At 38.8% G+C, this 25,161-nt stretch overlaps 1 protein-coding gene across 10 annotated transcripts in view; it reads left to right on the plus strand.

Moving 5' to 3' along the window:
* ATP2C1 (ATPase secretory pathway Ca2+ transporting 1) overlaps positions 1–25,161 on the plus strand; it is a 163,820-nt gene that overhangs the window by 16,494 nt on the left and 122,165 nt on the right. For 4 of the 10 annotated variants that reach the window (XM_003829448.5, XM_008954808.6, XM_008954806.7 and 1 more), the window contains exon 1: positions 24,686–25,048. The exons of 2 other annotated variants lie outside the window; for them this stretch is intronic. The gene's annotated coding sequence lies outside the window, so the exon portion shown is untranslated. Of the gene's footprint in view, positions 1–24,685; positions 25,049–25,161 lie in introns of those variants that run through there. 4 more of the 10 variants (XM_055110444.2, XM_008954807.6, XM_055110445.2 and 1 more) reach the window with 2 other exon arrangements.

The raw sequence follows: 25,161 nt of genomic DNA on the forward strand, positions 1-25,161 counted from the left end.
AATGGATAAATGTGTGTGTTCTGACTTCTCCACTGACCAGTGATTTCCCCAGCTCTCTTCTCCTTGGGCCTTCCTATTTCTTGGGACACAATAGTACTGAAAGTAGTCCAGTAATAACCCTACAATGGCCTGTAAATGTTCCAGTGAAAGAAAGAGTCATACATTCCTCTCTTTAAATCAAAAAATAGAAATGATTAAGCTTAATGAGGAAGCATGTTGAAAGCTGAGGTAGGCTGAAAGCTAGGCCTCATGCATCAGTTAGCCAAGTTGTCAATACAAAGGAAAATTCTTGAAGGACATTAAAAGTGCTACTCCAGTGAACACACAAATGATAAGAAAGCTAAACAGTATTTTTGCTGATGTGCAGAAAGTTTGAGTGGTCTGGATACAAGACCAAACCAGGCATAACATTCCTTTAGGCCAAAGTCTAATTCAGAGTAAGTCTCTAACTCTCTTGAATTCTGTGAAGGTTGAGAGAGGAGGGTTAGCTGCAGAAGAAAAGTTTCAATATAGCAGAGGTTGGTTCTTGAGGTTTAAGGAAAGAAGCAATCTCCATAACATAAAAGTACAAGGTGAAGCAGCAAGGAGTGATGGAGAAGTGGCAGTAAGTAATCCAGAAGACCTAGCTAAGATCATTGATGAAGGTGGCTATACTAAATAATAGATTTTCAATGTGGATAAAAAGCCACAGGCTGACTTTCTTGTTTGGAACCAATACAGCTGTTGACTTTAAGTTGAAGCCAATGATGATTTATCATTCTGAAAATTCTAGGTCCCTAAAGAATGATGCTAAATCTACTTTGCTTGTGCTCTATCAATGGAACAACAGAGCCTGTAGGACAGCAGATCCATTTATAGCATGGTTTACTGAATATTTTAAGCCCACTGTTGAGACCTCAAAAAAAAAATAGATTCCTTTCAAAATATTACTGCTCTTCACAGTGCAGCTAGTCACCCAAGAGCTCTGACATGAGATAAAAGGAGAATAATGTTTTCATGTCTGCTGTCTATTCTGCAGTCCATGGATCAAGGAAGAATTTTAACTTTCAAGTCTTATTATTTAAGAAACACATTTCATAAGGCTATAGCTACCATAGATAGTGATTCCTCTGATGGATCTGGGCAAAGTAAACTGAAAACTTTCCAGAGAGGATTCACCATTCTAGGTGTCACTAAAAACATTTGTGATTCATGAAAGGAGGACAAAGTGTCAACATTAACAGGAGTTTAGAAGAAGTTGATTCCAACCCTCATGGATGACTTTGAGGGATTCAAGACTTCAGTGGAGGAAGTAAGTACAGATGTGGTAGAAAGGGCAAGATAACTAGAAGTGGATCCTGAAGATGTTACTGAATTGCTGCAATTTCATGATAAAAGTTGAACAGATGAGGAATTGCTTCCTCATAAGAAAACACAGAAAATGTTTTCTTATGATAGAACCTATTGCTGGGTAGATATGCTGTGAACATTGTTGAAATGATGACAAAGGATTTAGAGTATTTTATAAACTGAGGTGATAAAGCAGTGGCAGGGTTTGAGAGGACTGACTCCAATTTTGAAAGAGGTTCTACTATGCTACTAAACAGCATCAGACAATACAGAGAAATCATTTGTGCAAGGAAGAGTCAATTGATGCACCAAACTTTATTATTGTTTTATTTTAGGAAATTGCCACAGCCACTTCAACTTTCAGCAACCACCGCCCTGATCAGTCAATAGCCATTAACGTCAAGGCAAGATCCCCTACCAGCCAAAATATTATGACTCATTGATGGTTCAGATGATCATTAACATTCTTTAGCAATAAAGTATTTTTTAACTAAGGTATATACATTTTTTAGACTTGCTATTGAATACTTAATGGACTACAATATAGTGTAAACATAAATTTTGTATGCACTGGGAAACCAAAAAATTTGTGTGACTTTCTGTATTGTGATATTTGCTTTATTGTGGTGGTGTCAAACCAAGCTCACAATATCTCTGAGTTATCCCTGTACATTCTTATTCACTTTTAGAATTGAGTACTATTGGCATGATCAAAATATTTTTAGATGAAAGATTAATGCTTCTTGTAAACAGTGCTGAAACTTTAACATGCATTGGAATCACCTAAAGGACTAATTAAAACAGAATGCTGGGCCCCACCTCCAGAGTTTCTAATACAGTAGGGCTGAGGTGGGGCCCAAGAGTCTGCATTTCTAAAAAAATTCCAGGTGGGAGGGACCACACTTTCAGAACCACTGTTGCAGATCATTTGATGATGTATATTTCCAAAATCAAAGCTGACAGGGCTTGTCATACCTACTCAAGAATAGCATGTATGCTGCTTAGAAGATGGTAAGTCATTGTCAAAGCCAAAGGGATACTAATCATGACTTACAGTTTCACAGGTTCTTAATTGACCATTTTCATTCACCTTGGCTGATGCCTAGTGTTACTTAATGCTTAGTAAGAAATCTTTAGGCAAGGGGTGGTGGCTCACCCCTATAATCCAAACTTTGGGAGGCAGAGGCCAGCGGATCAGCTGAAGTAAGGAATTCCAGACCAGCCTGGCCAATGTGGTGAAACCCCATCTCTATTAAAAAGTACAAAAATTAGCCAGGCGTGCTGGCGCGTGCCTATAACCCCTGTTACTCTGGAGGCTGGGGCTGGAGAATCGCTTGAACCTGGGAGGCAGAGGTTGCAGTGAGCGGAGATCATGCCACTGCATTCCAGCCTGGGCAACAGGAGTGAAACTCTGTCTCAAAAAAAAAAAAAAAATCTTTAAGCAATGTCTTGGCCCTAAGAATATAATCTAAAATATGTTCTTATGTTTATATCATCTTTGATAGCTGATTAAAGTGATGTAGCAACTGAGAATTTCAATTGTTGATTTAAATCATGGAATATACAAAAAGATATAATCCTTGTTATGTCCTGCATATTTTCTAAAGCCATTATGAGGTCTTAATTAAAAGAAACAAAGAATAAAACCCTCATTTTTTCCCTAGCCCTTACTCTGCTTATTGTTTAAATATAATTATAAAGACTCTGAATAACAAAAATTTAACTGGAAAGATGAAATCAGTATTCTTAATACTACTTAGTGGCTTTTAGGTTTAGGACATATGTTTAATATGTATTCTGTTGATTTTTCAATAGATCATGTTAATTAACATGTCTCAATTACCTATTGAATAATCTCTCTAAAATGCCTATCTGTGATTATTATTCATGAGATTACACTCCCATTTTACCAGTACTATGCCTATCTGTGATTATTATTCATGAGACTACACTCCCCTTTGAGGAGTACTTTTCTTTTCTTTTTTTTTTTTTTTTTAAAGATGGGGTCTTACTCTGTCACCCAAGCTGGAGTGCAGTGGCACGATATTGGCTCACTGCAACCTCCACCTCCTGGGTTCAAGCGATTCTCCTGCCTTAGCCTCCCGAGTAGCTGCGATTACGGGTGCCCACCACCACACCTGGCTAATTTTTGTATATTTAGTAGAGACGGAGTTTCACCATTTTGGCCAGGCTAGTCTTGAGCTCCTGACCTCGTGATCTACCTGCCTCGGCCTCCCAAAGTGCTGGGATTACAGGTGTGAGCCACCGTGCCCAGCTTGAGCAGTACTTTTCAACTCTGAGAAGATAAACCCAAGGGATTCTAGAAGAGGGTCTGCTTGGAGAATAATTTCTCCAGTAATGGTATCTGAAGGTTGAATAAAAACAAGTGAATAGATGTAGATATTGACTAAGAGTGACTAAGAAAGACAGTTACCTTATTAATTAATACAATCTTGAGTGTCATCAAATTAGCTATGGGGCACATATCCTACACTCAGAAATTAGGCACTATTAAAGTTGAAGGGGGCCACACTGAATTGAAAGAGGCAAGAATTTAACAAACAAAATGATAAACTACAAAAGGTAACTAAATAAACAGAGCAGCTTCTTATATATTCTCCAATAAGGCATTGTGGAAACATTGAGGGATGGAGGGATACCCAAGCCAAGATGGGTATTAGACTCCTAACTTTGACATTAAACACTGAGAAATTCTTGAGCAGGGAGCTTCCTTTGTATAAGTCTCATCTTCATCACCTTTAAGAAGCAATTAATGAAATCTAGTCTGCTTACTTCGCAACGTTTTGAGCATTAAATTTAATTATACATAAATATGTACTTTTGGTGTCTGTTCAGTGAGAATTGATTCTCACTTCCCTAAAAGTAATTTAAACGTTTTAATCAAATGTGTAATATTGACATCTTTACCTTTCCAAGTACTTTTGTACTTTTCCAGGGTTAAAATAACATTTTTGTCATTTAAATGAGGAAAAAATAACTATAAGTTTTTTAAAAACTCACATGTCATAGCTTTTTAACTGTTCTAATTGTGTCTGCTAATAGAAACAAGTTGATGTGCAAACCACAAAATAATAAATATTTTTGCCTAGCTTTTGGGAAAAAGAAAAGACTATATTATACTTTAAGTAAGTGTAAACTTAGTTTCATTTTAGCAATTCCATAGTCGAATCTGTCACTAAGTAATCATTAGTTAAAGAAAAAAAATCTAGCCAGGCACCGTGGCTCACCCCTGTAATCCCAGCACTTTGAAAGGCTGAGGTGGGCAGATCACAAGGTCAGGAGTTCTAGACCAGCCTGACCAACATGGTGAAACCCCGTCTCTACTAAAAATACAAAAACTAGCCCGGCATGGTGGCAGGTGCCTGTAATCCCAGCTACTCAGAAGGCTGAGGCAGGAGAATCGCTTGAACCCGGGAGGCAGAGGTTGCAGTGAGCTGAGATTACACCACTGCACTCCTGCCTGGGTGACAGAACGAGACTCTGTCTCAAAAAAAAAAAAAAGAAAAAAAGAAAAAGAAAAGATAAGAAAAAAAATCTAGTGCCCAGGGCATGCAACTATATAAGTAAAAATTCTAAAAGATCATCAATGTTTAAGAATAAAATACAGTCAGTTATATAATTTTAAAATATTTCTAATGAGTGATAAGGAAAACTTGTCAATGGAATTTCTGAAGTCAATAGCCAATTTTTAATTTTATCTGCTAGTATGGCAATTATTTAACTTAAAAAACAGACACACTTCTTATTCAGTTTTTGGACATCTTATTCTGTAACTTCCTATTGATTAATATCACCTTTAACATTTTAAGTACTTGTAACATTTTATCATTTGAATAATTCATATTGTATTAAACTCTTCACTTTTATAGGGACAATCATCAACCAACATTTTAACCTATTAATCTAAACTAAATTTTTTCCTCTCATTTAATCTATCAATTAAGATTCTTCTGATTGTATGTAACAGAAAATGTAGTTTATTTATTATCTCACATTAGAGGAAGTCTAGTTGTAGGGCAGGCCCCAGAGTTGGTTTATTTGTTAGCTTAATTATGTATTAAAGGACTTGGCTTCTTCGAGTCACTACTTTGCCATTCTTAGTATTGTCTTTTCTCAGGGGAAGGGTAGAAGGAGGGATAAAAAGGTGGCTGCTGTACTTCCAAGCATTCAGAATCATTAAAAAGTCTTGCTAAATCAGACTGCCGCATTTAATCCCCAGAATTTGATTCAGTAGGACCTGCCGGAGTGTGAGAATTTGCATTTCTAATAAATTCCCAGGTGATGCTGATGCTGCTCATAGTAAAGCCACACTGAGAAATATTAACTTAGACTAATGATCTTGGAAACGAATGGATTTTTTCTTTTCTTTTTAGTTCACATGTAATAGTTGTATTTATTTATGCAACACAGAATGATATTTTGATACATCTGTACTATGTGTAATCATCAAGTAAGGGCAATTAGCATATCCCTCACCTCAAAAATTTATCATTTCTTTTTGTTGGGAACATTCCAAATCCTCTCTTCCAGTTTTTTGAAAATATGCAGTAAATTGTTGTTAACTATACTCATCCCACAGTGCTATAAAACACTGTAATGTATTTCTCCTATCTAGCTGCAATTTTGTATCCATTAACCAACCTCTCCCTATTCCTCCCCTCCAACTACATTTACCAGCCTCTAGTAACCACTATTCTACTATTTACTTCTATGAGTTCAACTTTTGAGCTCATGTATGGGTGTGAACATGTGTTATTTATCTTTTTGTGCCTTATTTATTTCACTTAACATAACGTCCTCCAGGTTCATCCATGTTGCCATGAATGACAGGACTTAATTCTTATTTATAACTGAATCGTTTTCTGTTGTGTATATATACCACATTTTCTCTATCCAGTCATCTGTTGATGGACTTGTAGTTTGATTCCATTATCTTGGCTATTGTGGATAATGCTACAATAAACATGGGGGTGTAGATACCTCTTCAATATACTGATTTGCTTTTCTTTGGATAGGTACCCGGTAGTGCTGAATCACATGATAGTTCTATTTTTAGTTTTTTGAGGACCCTCCATACTGTTTTCCATAACGGCTGTACAAATTTACAATCACACTAATACTGTATGAGTTTCCCTTCTTCTGTATCCTCACTGGCATTTGTTAGTTTTTGTCTTTTTGACAATAGTCATTCTAACAAGTGTGAGGTGATATCTCATCGTGGTTTTGATTTGTATTTCTCTGATGATTAGTGATGTCGAGTGTTTTTTTTTTTCATGTACTTGTTGGCCATTTGCTTTGAGAAGTGTCTTTAGATCATTTGCCCATTTTTAAATCAAAATATTTGAGGTTTTTTTGGAGTTATTTTTTGAGCTGTTGGTTTTTTTCAGTTCCTTGTATATCCTGGATATTTTGTCAGGTAAATAGTTTGCAAATATTTATTTCCATTCTACAGGTTGTCTCTTCATTTTGTTGATGATACTCTTTGTTGTGCAGAGGCTTTTAGTTTGATATAGTCCCACTTGTCTACTTTTATTTTTGTTCCCTGTACTCTTGAAGTCTTACCCATAAAATTTTTTCCTAGACCAATGTCCAGAAGCATTTTCCCTGTTTTCTTCTAGTAGTTTTAGGGCTTTGTGTCTTACATTTAATTATTTAATCCATATTGGGTTCATTTTTATATATGCTGAGAGTTAGGGGTCTAATTTAATTCTTCTTTATTATGAATATCCAGTTTTCCCAACACCATTTATTGAAAAGGATGTTCTTTCACTAGTGTATGTTCTTGTCTTCTTTTCTGAAAATTAGTTGGCTGTAAATAGTTGGATTCATTTCTAGGTCCTCTATTCTGTTCTATTTGTCCTTGTTTCTGTTTTTATCTTGCTGTTTTGGTCACTAAAATTTTGTAGTGTATTTTGAAGCCAGATACAGTGATGCATCCAGGTTTGTTCTTTTTGCTTAGGATTGCTTTGGTTCCTCAGGATCTTTTGTGTTTCCACATGAATTTTAAGACTGTTTTTTCTATTTCTATGAAGAATGTCATTGGTATTTTAATTGGAAATGCATTGAATCTGTAGCTTGAGTAATACGGTCATTTTAACAATACTAATTCTTTCAATTCATGAGCATAGGATGTCTTTCCATTGTTTTTGTGTCCTCTACTATTTGTTTCATCAGCATTTTATAGTTTTCATTGTAGAGGTCTTTCACCTCCTTGGTTAAATTTATTACTAGGGGTTTTTTGTAGCTAGTATAAATGGAATTGCTTTCTTGATTTCTTCTTATTGTTGTTGTTATTGGCATACAGAAATGCTACTGATTTTTGTATGTTGATTTTGTTTCCCACAAGTTTACTGAATTTGTTTATTCGTTCTAAAAGTACTTTGGTGGAGTATTTAGGTTTTTCTGTATATAAGATCATGTTATCTGCAAACAGGGACAATTTGACTTCCTGTTTTTGAATTTGGATGCTGTTTATTTATTTCTCTTGCCTAATCTATTTTGTCTGATATAAGTATAGCTACTCCTATATACTTTTGGTTTTCATTTGTGTGGAATACATTTTTCCATTCCTTCACTCACAGTCTTTGTCTGTTTTTACAGGTGACAAGAGTTTCTTGTAGGCAGCATAAAGTTGGGTTTTGTTTTTGCTTATTCATTCAGCCAGTCTTTATCTTTCAATTGGGGGGATTTAAAATGTTTAAAAGAAACTACCATCAGAGTGAACAGGCAACCTACAGAATGGGAGAAAATTTTTACAATCTACCCATCTGACAAAGGGCTAATATCCAGAATCTACAAAGGACTTAAACAAATTTACAAGAAAAAAATCAAACAACCTCATCAAAGAGTGGACAAAGGATATGAACAGACACTTCTCAAAAGAAGACATTTATGCAGCCAAAAAATACATGAGAAAATGCTCATCATCACTGGCCATCAGAGAAATGCAAATCAAAACCACAATGAGATACCATCTCACACCAGTTAGAACGGGATCGTTAAAAAGTTAGGAAACAACAGGTGCTGGAGAGAATGTGGAGAAACAGGAACACTTTTACACTGTTGGTGGGACTGTAAACTAGTTCAACCATTGTGGAAGTCAGTGTGGCGATTCCTCAGGGATCTAGAACTAGAAATACCATTTGACCCAGCCATCCCATTACTGGGTATATACCCAAAGGACTATAAAATATGCTGCTATAAAGACACATGCACATGTATGTTTACTGCGGCACTATTCACAATAGCAAAGACTTGGAACCAACCCAAATGTCCATCAATGATAGACTGGATTAAGAAAATGTGGCACATATACACCATGGAATATTATGTAGCCATAAAAAGGATGAGCTCATGTCCTTTGTAGGGACATGGATGAAGCTGGAAACCACCATTCTGAGCAAACTATCACAAGGACACAAAACCAAACACTGCATGTTCTCACTCATGGGTGGGAATTGAACAATGAGAACACCTGGACACAGAGTGGGGAACATCACACACCGGGGCCTGTCGTGGGGTGGGGGGAGAGGGGAGGGATAGCATTAGGAGATATACTTAATGTAAATGACGAGTTAATGGGTGCAGCACACCAAGATGGCACATGTATACATATGTAACAAACCTGCACGTTATGCACATGTACCCTAGAACTTAAAGTATAATAAAAAAATCATAAAATGTTTAGCCCTAAGGTTGCTATTAATAAATGAGAATTTACTTCTGTCATTTTGTTAATTGTTTTCGGAATGTTTTGTGTACCCTTTGTTTCTTTTTGTTTTTCTTTGCAGTTTAATGATTTTCTGTAGTGATAATGTTTAGTTCCTTTTTCTGTCTTATTTTTGTATCTGTTCTACCAGTGAATTTTACACTATTATGTGTTTTCTTGATGGTAAATATGACATTGTCCTTTAGCTTCCAAATGTGGGACTTTCTTAAGCATTTTTTGGAGGGGTATTGATGAGTTTCCTGTTTTTGGTTTCTGGAAAATACTTTATTTCTCCTTCATTTCTGAAAGTTAGCTTTGCTGGGTATAGTATTCTTGCCTGACAATTGCTTTCTTTCAGCACTTTGAATATATTATCCCATTCTCTCCTGGCCTATAAGGTTTCTGCTGAGAAATATGCTATTATTCTGATGGGGATTCCTTTAGATGTGACTTGATGCTTATCTCTTGCTGTTTTCAGAATTATTTCTTCAACTTTTGGCAATGTAACTATAATGCATTTCAAATAGAACCTTTTTGTGTTGAATTTATTTGGAGATCTTTGAGCTTCCAGTATCTGGATGTCTATATCACTCCTAAAATTTGGGAATTTTTCAGCTATTATTTTATTAAATTACATTTCTTTCTGTTGGGACCATTCAACATACACTTTCTAGCTATTTGAAACTATATAAGTATTGTTTATTTCATACATTGGGTTCTTCAGTTTTAATATATATATATTTTTTGACAGAGTCTCACTCTGTTGCCCAGGCTGGATGCAATGGCACAATCTTGGCTTACTGCTACCTCTGCCTCCTGGGTCCCAGTTCAAGCAATTCTCCTTCCTCAGCCTCCTGAGTAGCTGGGATTACAGGCACATGCCACCATGCACAGCTAATTTTTGTATTTTTATTTTTTAATAGAGGCAGCATTTCTCCATGTTGGCCAGGCTGGTCTTGAACTCCTGACCTCATGATCCACCTGCCTCAGCCTCCCAAAGTGCTGGGATTACAGGTGTGAATCACCATGCCTGGCTGATATTTCTGTTTTTTTCCCTTTTTTTAATGAAATGTACCTCTGTTGAATTTTTCATTCAGATCCTGAATTGTTTTCTTGATTTTATTGTATTGTTTATCTGTATTTGTTTGCATTTCACTGAGTTTTCTGAAGATAATTATTTTGAATTTCTTTTCAAGCATTTCATGCATTTCCTTTTTTGGTATTCTGCTACTGAAGAATTACCGTTGTTTTTTGGTGCTGTTATATTTCCTTGCTTTTTCATGTTATTTTGTTTCTCTATGTTAATATCTGTGCATCTGGTGTAACTGTTGTTTTCTTCCAATTTTATAGAGTATCTTTCATAGAAAAAGACTTTTTCCTATAGATGTATTCATAATGTAAGTTGGGTAGAGTGCTTTGGCTTTCATTCTGGGTGGGTGCAATAGTACAGTCTCTGTATAATTTATTTGGCTGTCATCAACATCAGTGGTGTCTGCAAGTTCCTCAGTGGCTTAGGTTGCAGTTGTCTGTGGGAAAGCTGTGCTGGATGGGGATGCCAGGTGAGATGATCCTTGGGCCCCTGGGCAGCACATGGGTGCATGATGACCTCATCGCTGGAATGGGCTGGGTTGCTGGCAGAAGTGATAGTGAACCCTCATGTGGTCTGGTCCTTTAACCCCTATTTGGTGTGGTGGTGGCAGCAGGTACCTAGGAGGAGTGCAAAGGTGTTGATGGTGGCTGGGAATGGATGTTTGAGGATTACTTATGACATTCATTAAAAGATATACTATAATTATCATTTGGAAAATTACAGAGTTCCCTTTACTCACCTCAAAGGGCCTGGTGCCATTTTTAGTTTGTAAGCCTCCTCTTAAATATTCTACACTGGGACACTGCTCATTTAAAATACCAATATTTCTAGTAGTTGATGTAGTAGTTTTGCAGAAAATAGTTTTGCATTCAGATGTTTGAATTGGGAGCTTGATTGGGTCAGTTCAAGCCCCAAATTTTCACCTCAGCTTACCTGTTCCCACTCATAGGAAGTTTTACCCCTCCAAATCCTCATTTTTCCAATTCGCCTAAATATTGGACATTTAGAACTATTAAAAACTTAAAATATGATATAGGCTACAAAAGCATTACCTTCTATAATCAAGGAAGAAAAATAAGGTTGTCCAAAGGCATACTGTAAATGCTTCTAATCCAATTTTCCACCTGATCTTTGATTGTAGCAATAAATTTTCTAAGCTAAAGGATTAACAATTTGCTTGTGTTGCAAAAACTCTTTCCTGCCAATTTGTAATTACCCTTCTCTATCATTTATCTCACAAACTATATTGCCAAATTGTAATTTCCCCTTTTTCATTATCTATTTCAAAAACCATCTCATTGATATGGGTTCTGTATCTCCCATAGTATGCTCAGTGGGACTAGTGGTCTGTTTGGATGATTGTCCTGGGCTAAACTGCAGGATCCTCATAAAGCCTTGGGGCTGTTTATCTCACTCTCCAGTTTATTATCATAATGGCATTTTGTGCCTTTTTCCTCATTTATTTGCACAATAGGAAGCACAGTGGAGAGAGATGATTTCTGCAGGGGGCCTGGAAGGACACGGGACAAGTTCAGACACAGAAGAAAGCTTTGCAGAAAATATCTGACTTCCAGCAGTTACTGGGATAGAAAACTTTTAAGTGCAAAATGTACTATTTTGGAGGTATGAGGAAATGCTACCTTTCCCAAGCACTCCCACATCCCAGTGTGCAGCAGGATAAAGAGAGACTGAAAATGTTTCTGATATGAAATTGATACAGCATTTAAATGGAGGGAGGAGGCCTAGGCTATTAATGCAAACACAGCTAGAGGCCTGAAGACATGACACAGAATTTTTCCCACAGTTTTAATTTAAAACAACCAACCCATCAGCAAAGCTTTCAAAGTTGGTGGAAGATATTGGCCAGTGGCAATTTAACTTACTCACCTATTTTAAGACCTCCTTTTCTTTTTCTTCTTCTTCTCCTCCTCCTCCTCCTCCTCCCCCTCCCCCTTCCCCTCCTTTCTCTCTCTCTCATCCAGGCTGGAGCGCAGTGGTGTGAACATGGCTCACCACAGCCTTGTCCTCCTGGGCTCAAGCAGTCCTCCCACCTCAGCCTCCCAAGTTGCTGGGACCACAGGTGCACACCACCATGCCCAGCTAGTTTTTAAGTTTTTTGTAGAGATGACGTTTCTCCATGTTTTCCATGTTATTACTTCTATTTCTTTGAGGAAAGTCATTGGCATTTTGGTAGAGATTGCATTCAATCAGTAGATTGCTTTGGGTAGCATGGACATTTAAAAATATTAATTCTTGCATTCCATGAATATAGAATATGTTTACATTGTTTTGCATCCTCTTCAATTGCTTTCATCAGTGTTTTACAGTTTTCATCATAGAGATGTTTCACTTCTTTGGTTAAGTTAATTTCTAGGGATTTAATTTTATTTGTGGCTATTACATGTGGGATTATTTTTACCTCTTTTTCATATTGTACTCTGTTGGCATATAGAAATGCTACTGATTTTTGTATGTTGATTTTGTGTCCTGCAACTTTATTGACTTTATTTATCAGTTCTAATAGTTTTTGGTGGAGTCTTTAGGTTCTTCCAATATATAGTCATATCATCTGCAAATAAAAATAATGAAACTTCTTCTTTTACAATTTAGATGTTAAAGAACATTTCTCTTGCCTAATTGCTCTAGTTAGGACTTCCAGTACTATGTTGAATAATAGTGGTGAAAAAGTGGGCATCCTTTTCATGTTCCAGTCTTAAAATAATGACTCTAAGTTTTTCCCCATTCAGGGTAATACTAGCTGTGTGTCTGTCACATACTTTTTTCTTTCTTTTCTTTCTTCTTTTTTTTTTTCTCACTCTGTTGCCCAGGCTGGAATGCAGTGGCGTGACCTTGGATCACTACAACCTCCACCTCCTGGGTTGAAGTGATTCTCTTGCCTCTTGTAATCCCAAGTAACTGGGATTACAGGCATGCACCACCACACCTGGCTAATTTTTTATATTTTTAGTAGAGATGAGGTTTCACCATGTTGGCCAGGCTGATCTCAAACTCCTGACCTCAAGTGATCTGCTTGTCTTGGCATCCCAAAGTGCTGGGATTACAGACGTGAGCCACCATGCCCAGCCACAACTTTTATTATGTTGAGATATGTTCCTTCTCTACTTAGTTTTTAAAGGGTTTTAATCATGAACAGATGTTAAATTTTATCAAGTGGTTTTTCAGCATCAATTGAAGTGATCATATGGTTTTTGTCCTTCATTCTGTTGCTATGACATATCACATTAATTGATTTGCATATGTTGAACCATCCTTGCATCCCAAGGATAAGCTCACTTGGTCATGATGAATGATGTCTTTAATGTATTGTTGAATTTGGTTTGCTAGTATTTCATTGAGGATTTTTGCATTAATATTTATCAGAGACACCAGCCTGTAGATTATTTTTTTAATGTGTCTTTGTTCTTTGTATCAGGGTAACACTTGCCTCGTAGAATGAGTTTGGAAGTATTCCCTCCTCCTCTATTTTTTGTAATAGTTTGAGTAGCATTGGTATTAGTTCACCTTTAAATGTTCGGTAGAATTCAGCAGTGAAGCCATCAGGTCCCAAGCTTTTCTTTGCTGGAAGACTTTTTATTATGGCTTCAATCTTGTTACTTGTCACTGTTCAGGCTTTGGATTTCTTCATGGTTCAATCTTGGTAGGTTGTTACGTGTCTAGGAATTTACCCATTTCTTCTAAATTTTCCAATTTATTAGCATATGGTTGATGATACTAGCCACTAATGATCCTTTGAATTTCTGTAGTATCAGTTGCAATGTTTCTATTTTCATCTCTGATTTTATTTATTTGGGTCTTTTCCTTTTTTTTCTTTGTTAGTCTGGCTAATGGTTTGTCAGTTTTGTTCATCTTTTCAAAAGACTAACTTTTTGTTTCATTGACATTTTTATTGTTTTCTTCATTTCAAACTTATTTCTGCTCTGATCTTTATTACTTCTTTTTTCCTACTAATTTTGAGTTTGATGTGCTATTGCTTTTCTAATTTTTTTAAAGATGTATCATTAGGATATTTATTTGAAGTCTTTCTTCTCCTTCTTTTTTTTTTTTTCCACAGAGTTTTGCTCTGTCACCTAGGCTGGAGTGCAGCCTAGCTCACTGCAACATCTGCCTCCCAGGCTCATGCAATTCTTCTGCCTCAGCCTCCCAAATAGCTGGGATTGTAGGCACCTGCCACGACGCCCAGCTAACTTTTGTCTTTTTAGTAGAGACAGGGTTTTGCCATGTTGTCCAGGCTGGTCTCAAACTCCTGACCTAACCTCAAGTGATCTGCCCACCTCGGCCTCCCAAAGTGCTGGGATCACTCATGTGAGCTGCCGCACCCAACCCTCTTTCTTCTTTCTGATGTAGGTACTTAGAGCTTAAACTTCCCTCTTAGTAGTTATAGCTATAAACTTCCTTCTTTCAATGTATCTGATATGTTTTGGTATGTTGTGTTTCCATTAGCATTTGTTTCAAGAAATTTTTCAATTTCTTTCTTAATTTCTTTTCTTTCTTTCTTTCTTTTTCTTTTCTTTTCTTTTTTTTTGATAGAGTCTTTCTCTGTCACCCAGGCTGGACTGCAGTGGTGTCATCTCATCTCACTGCAACCTCCGCCTCTCAGGTTCAAGTAATTCTCCCACCTCAGCCTCCCGAGTAGCTGGATTACAGGCTCTGGCCACCATGCCTGGCTAATTTTTGTACTTTTAGTAGAGAGGGGGTTTCATGACATTGGCTAGGCTGGTCTCCAACTCCTGACCTCAGGTGATCTGCCCACCTCAGCCTCCCAAAGTGCTGAGATTACAGGCGTGAGCCACTGTGCCCGTTCTCCTTCTTAATTTCTTCATTGACCCACTGGTCATTCAGGAGCATATTGTTGAATTTCCACGTATCTGTATAGTTTTCAAAATTCCTCGTTATTAATTTCTAGTTTTATTCCATTGTGGTCAGAGAAGATGCTTGATATTATTTCATTTTTGGGGAACGTTTAAGACTTCTTTTGTGACCTAACATATGGTCTGTCCCTGAGACTACTCCATGTGTTGAGTAGAAGAATGTGTAATCTGCAGCCATTGGATGAAATGTTCTGTAAATATCTATTAGGTCCACTTGGTCTACAGTGCAGATTAAATTTGATGTTTGTTGATTTTCTGTCTAGGAGGTCTGTCCAATGCTGAAAATGGAGTGTTTAAGTCCCCAGCTATTTTGTATTGAGGTCTATCTCTCTCTTTAGCTCTAATAAAATTAGCTTTATATATCCGGGTGCTCCAGTGTTAGGTACGTACATATTTATAATTGTTATATCCTCTTGCTGAATTGACCTCTTTATCATTATATGATGACCTTCTTTGTCTCTTCTTATAGTTTTTGTCAAGAAAACTATTTTGTCTGATATAAGCATAGCTACTCCTGCTCTTTTTTGGTTTCCATTGGCTTGGAATATCTTTTTCCATCCTTTTATTTTCAGCCTATGTGTATCTTAATAGGTGAAGTGTGTTTCTTTTCTTTCTTTTCTTTCTTTCTTTTTTTTTTTTTAAGACGGAGTCTTGCTCTTGTCGCCCAGGCTGGAGTACAATGGCGCAATTTTAGCTCATTGCAACCTCCGCCTCCTGGGTTCAAGCAATTCTCCTGCCTCAGCCTCTGGAGTAGCTGGGATTACAGGCACCTGCAACAATGCCCAGCTAATTTTTGTATTTTTAGTAGCGATGGGGTTTCACCATGTTGGCCAGGCTGGTCTCAAACTTCTGACCTCAGGTGATCCACCCGCCTCTGCCTCCCAAAGTGCTGGGATTACAGGCATGAGCCACCGCGCACAGCCAGTGAAGTGTGTTTCTTATAGGTAATAGGTCACTGGGTCTTGTTTTTTAATCTATTCAGCCACTCTGTGTCTTTTGGTTGGACAGTTTAGTCCATTTGCACTTAATGTTATTATTGATAAGTAGAGACTTTCTCTTACTATTTTGTTATGTGTTTTCTAGTTGTTTTGTGGTCTTCTCTTCCTTCTTTCCTTCCTTCTGTCTTCTTTTTAGTGAAGGTGATTTTCTCTGGTGGTATGATTTAATTTCTTGCTTCTTATAGTTTTCGTGTCTATTGTACGTTTTTCAAGATGAGGCTTGCAAATACTATCTTATAACCCATTATTTTAAACTTAAGACAACTTAAAACTGATTGCATAAACAAAAACACATAAAAAAAAGAAAACTAATAGAAACTCTACACTTTAACTTTGTCCCCCTGCTTTTTAACATCTTGTTTCTCTTTGTTTCATTGTACTATGTCTTGAAAAGTTGTCGTTATCATTTTTGATTGGTTCACCATTTAGACTTTCTACTTGAGTACTCTACATGCCACAATTACAGTTTGTTTTTGCAATCAGTTATAATATTCTCTGATTTTCTGTGTGCTTACTATTACCAGCGAGTTTGTACATATATATGTATTTTAATTTTTATATTAGATTTGGGGGTACACATGAAGGTTTGTTACATAGATAAACACGTCATGAGGGTTTGTTGTAAATATTCATATAGATGATTTATTATTGCTCATTAACATCTTTGTCTTTCAGGTTGAAGAACTCTGTTTAACATTTATTTTAGGACAAATCTAGCATTGATGAAATCCCTCAGCTTTTGTTTGTCTGGGAAGGTCTTTGTCCTTCATGCTTGAAGGATATTTTCACCAGATATACTATTCTACAATAAATTTTATTTTTTTCCTTTAGCACTTTAAATATGTCACACCACTCTCTCGGCCTGTAAGATTGCCACTGAAAAGTCTGCTGCCAGACATTTGGGAGCTCCATTTTATTTTATTTGTTTCCTTTCTCTTGCTGCTTTTAGGATCCTTTCTTTACCCTTGACTTTTGGGAGTCTGATATATTAAATACCTTGGGGGTAGTCTTTGGGTTAAATCTGCTTGGTGTTCTACAGTCTTTTAGTACTTGAGTGTTGATATCTTTCTCCAGGCTTAGGAAGTTTTCTGGTATCATCCCTTTGAATAAACTTTCTATCCCCATCTTTTTCTCTACGTCCTCTTTAAGGCCAATAATTTAAGAGTTATTGCCCTTTTAAGGCTATTTTCTAGATCTTATAGCCATGCTTCATTCTTTTTTATCCTTATTTCTTTTGTCTTCTCTGACCATGTATTTTCAAATAGCCTTTCTACATGTTCACTATTTATTTTTTCTGCTTGATCAATTCTGCTATTAAGAGACTCTGATGCATTCTTTAGTATTCCAGTTGCATTTTTCAACTCTAGAAGTTTTGCTTCTTTTTAACTATTTCAATTTGTTTGTTAAATTTATCTGATAAAATTCTGAATTTCTTTTCTGTTATCTTGAATTTCTTTGAGTTTTCTAAAAAGAGCTATTTTGAATTATCTGTCTGAAAGGTCACATATCTCTGTTTCTCCTGGATTGATCCCTGGTGTCTTATTTAGTTCATTTAGTGAGGTCATGTTTTCCTGGATGGTCTTGATGTTTATTGGTGTCTAAGCATTGAAATGTTAGGTATTTATTGTAGTCTTCACAGTCTGGACTTGTTTGTGCCCATCCTCCTTGGGAAGGTTTTTCAGGTATTTGAAAGAACTAGGGTATTGTGGTCTAAGCCATAGCTGCGTGAGGGGGCACCTCAAGCCTAGTAAGGTTGTGGTTCTTGTAGACTTGTAGAGGTACTGCCTTGGTGGTCTTGGATAAAACCCTGAAGAATTCTCTGTATTATGAGGCAGAGACTCTTGTTCTTTACCCTTACTTTTTCCCAAACAAATGAAGTCTCTCTGTGCTGAGCTGCCTAGGGCTGCAGGTAGAGTGACATACTACCCCCCGGCCCTCACCACTGGGACTGTGCTGGGTCAGACCTGAAGCCAGCACAGCACTAGGTCTTGCCCATGGCTTTCTGTAACCACTACCTGGGTACCACCCATGTTCACTCAAGTCCCTAGGGCTCTACCATTAGCAGGTGGTGAAGCCAGCCAGGTTTGTGTCTTTCCCTTCAGGGCAGTGAGTTCCCCACAGCCCTGGGTGGGTCCAGAGATGGTGTATGGGAGCTAGGGACTGCAGTCAAAAATCCTTATATGTCTACCTGATGTTTTATTCTACTGTAGCTAAGCTGGCACTTAAACCACAATACAAAGTCCTTCCTGCTCTTCCCTCCCCTTTCCACAGGCAGAGGAGCCTCTCCCTGTGGCAACCACTATCACTGGGCCATGGGTGGTTTTCTACACCACCATTGGTATTCACTTAAAGTTCAAAGGATCTTCAGTCAGCTTGTGGTGAATGCTGCCAGGCTTGGACATACCCTTCAGGGCACTGGGCTTCCCTCTGGCCCAGGGAAGGTCATGAAATGCCATCCAAGAGGTTAGGCCTGGGATTGGGGACTTCACGAGCCCACTTGTTGGTCTAACCCACTCTGACTGAGCTGGTATCTAAAGTGCAAAACTAAGTCCTCTTTACTTTCCCCTCTGCTTTTCTCTAGCAAGAGGAGTCTCTCACCATAGCCACCACAGCGGCAATGTTCTGGGTCTCACTTGAAGACACGTCTCAGAGTCTCACCCAAGGCCCATGCCATGATGCACTACCTGGGTATTGCGGCTGATTATTTAGTACCCAAAGGCTCTTTATTCACAGGTGATGAATCCTGCCAGGTGTGGATCCTTCCCTTCAAGGCAGCGGTTTACCTTTTGGCCCATGGTGTGTCTAGACGTGTCATCTATGAGCTAGGGTCTAGCATGGGGGCCTCATGACTGCCCAGTGCCATATCCTACTGTGACTGAGCTGGTATGCAAGATGCAAAACAAAATCTTCTTTGCTCTCCTCTTCATACGCAGAGGAGTCACTTTTGTTGCTTCAAGCTGTGCTGCCTGGGGTTGGGGGAAGGATGGCACAAGCACTCCCTTAGATTCCCTGGCTGGTGTCTCCCCAGGTCATGTACCACCCTAGTCCAGTGGCTCTAAGCCCATCCCAGCCCAGCACTAGAAGTTGCCTAAGAACTGTAATCCCTGTGTCCTAGACAGACTTTCAAGTTTACCTAGAACCCCAGAGCACTTTGGCCTATGGTGGTGAGGCTTGCCAAAAAACTCAAGTTCTGACAATTGGGATGGTCCATTCCCCTCTGGCTAGGTCTGGTCCAAATGTTCCCTTCATGCATGAGTGCTGGCTGAGCCCAGCATGGCTTTGCTCTCCACTGTGACATGGCAGCACTGAGTTCAATAGAAAGACCACTAGCCACTGCACTCTCCCTCCCCCAAGTGCATATACTCTCTGTGTAGCAGGGCTGCTGCTAGGTTATGGGGAAGGGGTGGTGTCTGTGATTCAAGACTGTTTCTCCTACTCTCTTCAATGATTCTTTCAGTGATATGAATATAAAACCAGGTACTCCGATTGCTCTGATTTTTGGTTCTTGTGATGGTATGCAGTTAGTTGTTAAACTTTCCAGTATGCAGATAGTTGTTAAAATGTGTTGTTCCTGTCGGGTTATCAATGGTACAGGCTTCTATTCTGCCATCTTGCTCTGCTCTCCAAAACACTTCGAATATTAAACACTGAAACAAATGTGAGTTATACATACATTTAAGAAACATTAATAAAACAAATAAGGTAATTATTTACCCAATTATTCCAGTTCCGGGTTGTAGGTGGCTGGAGCCTATCCAGCGGCTCAGCACTCAAGGGAGGAATCAACCCTGGACAGGATGCCATTCTATCACAGGGTACACACGTACACACACTCACTCACACTGGGACAATTTAGACATGCCAATTAACCTAACATGCACAACTTCGGGATATGAGAGGAAACCAGAATACCTGGAGAAAACCCATGTAGACACAGGGAGAATGTGCAAACTCAATACAGTAGCCCCACCAGTAATTGATGTTTTTTTTCTCATCATTTAATGAAATGATGTTGAACAAAATGACCTTATTCGAGGACCTAGTGTATAATGCTTTTTGTCAGGCATTAATATTCATGCCATCAAAATCAAAAGCACAGGCTCATCTAAAATTTCTCAAATGCATGGAAACAAGCACCTCAACACTGTTATCTTTCAATTTCAAATGGTTACCTGGGCTCAAAATCTGGGTGTGCAATTTTATCTGCTCTGGGCAGTGCTCAATATCGAGCATTTCTTACAACAATTAGGACTTATTCCCATTCAGATAATGTTGTCCTAGTTAACCCCTTTGTGGTTTTTGGAGATGTAGGTTTATTCTTTAAACTTTTTTTTTTTTTTTTGAGACAGGTTCTTGCTCTGTCCCCCAGGCTGGAGTGCAGTGGCATGATTACAGCTCACTGCAGCTTTGACCTCCTGGGCTTAAGCAATCTTCCCACCCCAGCTGCCTGAGTATCAGGGACCACAGGTGTGTGCCACTGCACCCAGCTAATGCTTTTATTTTCTGTAAAGACAGGATCTCACTATGTGGTCAAGCCTGGTCTTGAACTCCTGGGCTCACGCAATTTTCCTGCCTCAGCCTCCCAAAATGTTGGGATTACAGGTGTGAGATGCACCAAAAACCCTTAAACTTCTTAAAAATCCCTTAAGTCCTCTTGGTTTTACAGGAAAGTAGGAGCTTGGATTTTAGTTTGATCATAGGAAACAAGTAGATTGTTATTCATTCAACAAAAAATATTTATGATAAACATTTTTCAGGCTATCCATTTATTTAATAGGTCTTTATTACATATTTACTGCTATCAAATGTTTTGGGGCCAGAGGTGAATTATGCTAGTTTGGAAACTAGGTGGAATATTATCATTTAAATGGATACCTTTGTATCTCAAAACAAATCCTGTAGTTTATATAATTTGGAATATTGTATGTCTGTTTTCCATGGAAATGATGAAGTTCATTGGTCATGGTACTCTTGGGTCATGGGACTCACACTCACTTTGCTCTTACCTCTTTCTTATTTTCACATGCATCCCATCGACACTCATGTCTAATCCAGAAGACTGGTAGTATATAAGATCCCAAATATTACCACTGGCTCAGAATCTGAGCCAATGAATGGAGAGACTATGTCATACTTGAAATAAACTTCTTTAACAATAAAAATTAAGAGTATAAGTTCTCTCATTTCATCTCAGTTTCATCAAATATTTCATGTTTAAAATGCTAGCAAGTGTGAAAGAGGCTATGGAATTTTGTGAGTGATAAAATATTTGTAGAGTACTTGGGGATCTGGATCTGGGTGCTATTAAAACCAACCAAACACAAGTAGCTCATATGAGTCCTTCAATTTTTATTCTTGCTTCCAACTTTTAATCTTCCAGCACTGCCAAAACATGGAACTAGGCAGATTTATAGCAATTCTGGTAGATGTTTGTTAGGAACTGATTTCGTACAACACTCTTGGCAATAAAACTATATTTTCTAAACTTGACATTTAGCATGTCCTTTATCTTATAAGAAGAAAAATACTTCTGTTGTTCTGTTGGAGTAGGTTAGCTTATAAAAATAAAGTGATGCATCTTTATATGTTTTTAACATGTCCAACTTTGCCAGGCATGGTGGTTCATGCCTCTAATCCCAAGCACATTGGTAGGCCGAGGCAAGAGGATCTCTTGAGCCTAGGAGTTCAAGACTGCAGTGTGCTATGATGGCATCATTGCACTCCAGCCTCAGCGACAGAGACTCTGTCTCTTAAGTAAGTTAGTAAGTAAATAAATAAAATGTTCAACTTAAAATAAAATTACAATTTCTTTTCTAGCAGCTAGGTGAAATTTCTTAACTATTAACCTCTGGTACTTTAAACATTAAAACAGCCTTTAAAAGAAGACATTAATTAATTGAGGAAAGATTTTAAAATAATTTTTTCCAAGTTTTAATTTTTAAATCCCTAAAGAACCACATATTCTTGTACCATCCAGGTTTATAAAAATGCAGCTATCAAATTTGATATTAAAAACAAGATACCGCACACCCTTTGTGGAATAAAGCACAGTATAAAGAAAATTAGAATGTCATGACCATTCTTCTTCAATCTTTCCCATTTGTAATATTTCCCCCAAGCGGAAAAGCCTGACAAATTTCCCTTTCTTGCACGTGACCACTTTTTGCATCACATGCATTTAATTTTGTAGGTTAAATATTCAGGACAAAAGGAGAGTAGAAAGAATTTTTAGAGCTTTGATTTCTATGGAAGCAATAAGCTGAAACTTGGAAATAATATGTTTCATTGCCATCAATCCCATTGTAGCTAGCTAACACTCCAGGGATTTCCTTGTTTCTCTCTATAATAATCTTATACTTCTATAGTGCTTATAATTTGCAACCTGTGTTCACTTACGAGATTCTTACAAAAATCTTTTGAAAGAAGGCTAGTGTGTATGTATATGTGGGTGTATGAATATACATATATATGTGTATATGTTTGTCTATACATATACATATGTGTGTGTATGACATATATATGTATATAGTCATCCCTCATTGTCCACAGGGGGTCGGTTCCAGAACCCCCTCAGACACCAAAATTTCCAGATGCTTAAGTTTTTTATATAAAATGACTAATTGGTCAATTCTTCTTGGTAAAGTTGATCTTGACCTTACCAGTTTCTTTTTTGGCTTAGTAATAGGAACAATGATTTTCATAATTTAGGGGACCAAAAGTAAAATTTCAGTTTAAGTCATTTTAGGAATAAACCATGGAGCTATAAATCTTTTGGAGGAGTTATAGATTCAGTGTTAATGCTAGAGTATTGCAGTATATTAATACAACAGATAGTTCTGAAAAGTTGCTTTAGAAAAATATTTCAGCTAAAGTGACCCAATACCAAATTCTGTACAGTTACCCTCTATTTTGTAAATGCATATGTTAATATCAAAGTGTTTATATTGTGTAATTTCCTACCTTAGGTGCTTTTGTTTTTAATATAATGCTGTTTCAAGGTTGAATATGTACAGTAATAACTGTTACAAATTGATTACGAGAGATCACAATCATTGTACAAATCACAGGCTATGTCATTGTGTAGACAAAAATCACTGACCATGCATGCTAGAGGTGGATCATAAATAGTAACTCCTAAGACTAGAAATCTACTTGATATTTTTATGGGTTCATCTTTAAAAGTGACCTCGCTGAATAAAAGTTCAATATTTCTTAAAAGAAAGGTAAATCTAAAAACCGTCCAGAATTTTCGATCCTAGTCTAGTACCACTTACTTGGGAACAAATATAGAAGCCCAGGCAACCCCGTCCGTTAACTTGGCTCTGTCATTGTGCAGACAAAAATCACTGACCATGCATGCCAGAGGTGGATCATAGTTCACTCGTAAGACTAGAAACCTACTTGATAGTGATTTTTATGGGTTTATCTTTAAAAGTGACCTCGCTGAATAAAAGTTCAATATTTCTTAAAAGAAAGGTAAATCTAGAAAGCTGTCCAGAATTTTCAATCCTAGTCTAGTACCACTTACTTGGGAACAAATATAGAAACACAGGCAACCCCGTCCGTTAATTTTGATGTTGAACGTGTGGTTAGAGAGCACACTGCGATATGTTACAGGACCTGAGATAAAAAGCAAATTTGTAAAGTGTCTAAGTGTTGATGGAGAAAAACACATCTAGCATATATGGAAATTTTCTTTTGAGTTCTCTTGAGGATGATCACCAACTCAGTAGGTGAAGCCCTGCCCTCTAGTGGTTATGGGTGTGAGAGAACTTCTGTTCAACATTATATGTCTGGCTCACCACGGTTTATTAAAACCAATCGTTCATTAAAAAGCACTTATTAGGGGTCTGGGTAAGATGCCGAGCAAGTGAAATGTTTACGTGTGAAAAGGCATTGACACTGGACAAAGGTACAGCTGCTAAAGAAGTGCTCGTTCATTGGCTTCAACCGCTGTACGACTGGTTTCTAATTGCTGTTCCAGCCTCTCCCCAGTTCCATATACCACAAACGAATGAAAAAGATTAGTTCTCCCTGGAGCTCTCTGAGGCTGAACCTTGCTCTCTCATTACACATGGTAACTAAACACACTCCTTACAGAATTTTGGGAAGTCGCCCCGCGATTACCGGCTTCCGCAAGAACCAAGCAGTCAGTGCAGGGTTTTACAAGTGAGAGTGCGAGACTCGGGAGGCTGCTCACGGTGCTCCAGTCCCTGGCAGGAGCATGGACACCTCGCCCCTTCCTTCCGCGGGCCTCAACGTTGCCTGCTGAGATTGTGACTGCCACCCCGACGGGAGCAGCTTCCCCTACAGACTTTGTAGAGAGCGCTTAAACGCCTCGGGGACAGCGGCCATGACTGTCAGCTTGGGCCGACCCCGCGGCCGCCCCACGGGAATGCGTGGCCGACACGGGGCGTGGGCGAATCTCCGACCCTCGCGTTCAGGGGGTGCATATAAACGGGCGGACATCGTCCCTGGGGTAAGGGAGGCGCCGGCAAGAACAGGGCGGGCCACCAACCCCGAGCGACCTCCTACCGGACGGATCCAAACCCAAACATTGTCCATTCCGGGCCGAACTCTCGGCCTTCACTTCACTTCCGCCTTCCCAGCCCGTGAACACGAATGCGCCTGCGCGCACCTCTCTCAGCGGAAGTAATAGTGACAAAGCTGGGTCCGCGGCTGGCCCAGGAGTGCGGGGCGCGACTGGGCGGCCGGCGGCGGGGAGGGGCGGAGAGCAGGAGTCGGAGGCGGGAGCAGACCAGCACGGCCTCGCGGAGCCGGCCCGGCGGACCGTGCGTGACGGGTCCCCTCACCTCCTCTCCTCTTCCCTCCCCGCCCGCCCTCTCTCCCTCCCTTCCTCCCTCCCGCTCGCTTCTTCTCACGCCGGGAGCAGGCTCCCGCCTCGCACCGCTGCCCCGCGAGCAGCTCCTTTTCTCCCGAGGCGCGCGGGGCGCCCCCGCGAGCCCCGCGGCTGAGACCCCGCAGCCTGGAGGAGGGCTGTCTGGGGCTTTGGGTGGGTACCAGTATTACCTCCTGCCCCCATTTCTAGAAACTTCCAGGTTCTGAAGGAAGGGGAGGTTCGGGGATCCCCTGGATGGGGGGGCATCTCTAGGGCGCCGCCCCGCT

Source organism: Pan paniscus, chromosome 2 (genome assembly GCF_029289425.2).
Source record: "Pan paniscus chromosome 2, NHGRI_mPanPan1-v2.0_pri, whole genome shotgun sequence".
NCBI classification, from domain to species: Eukaryota; Metazoa; Chordata; class Mammalia; order Primates; family Hominidae; genus Pan; species Pan paniscus.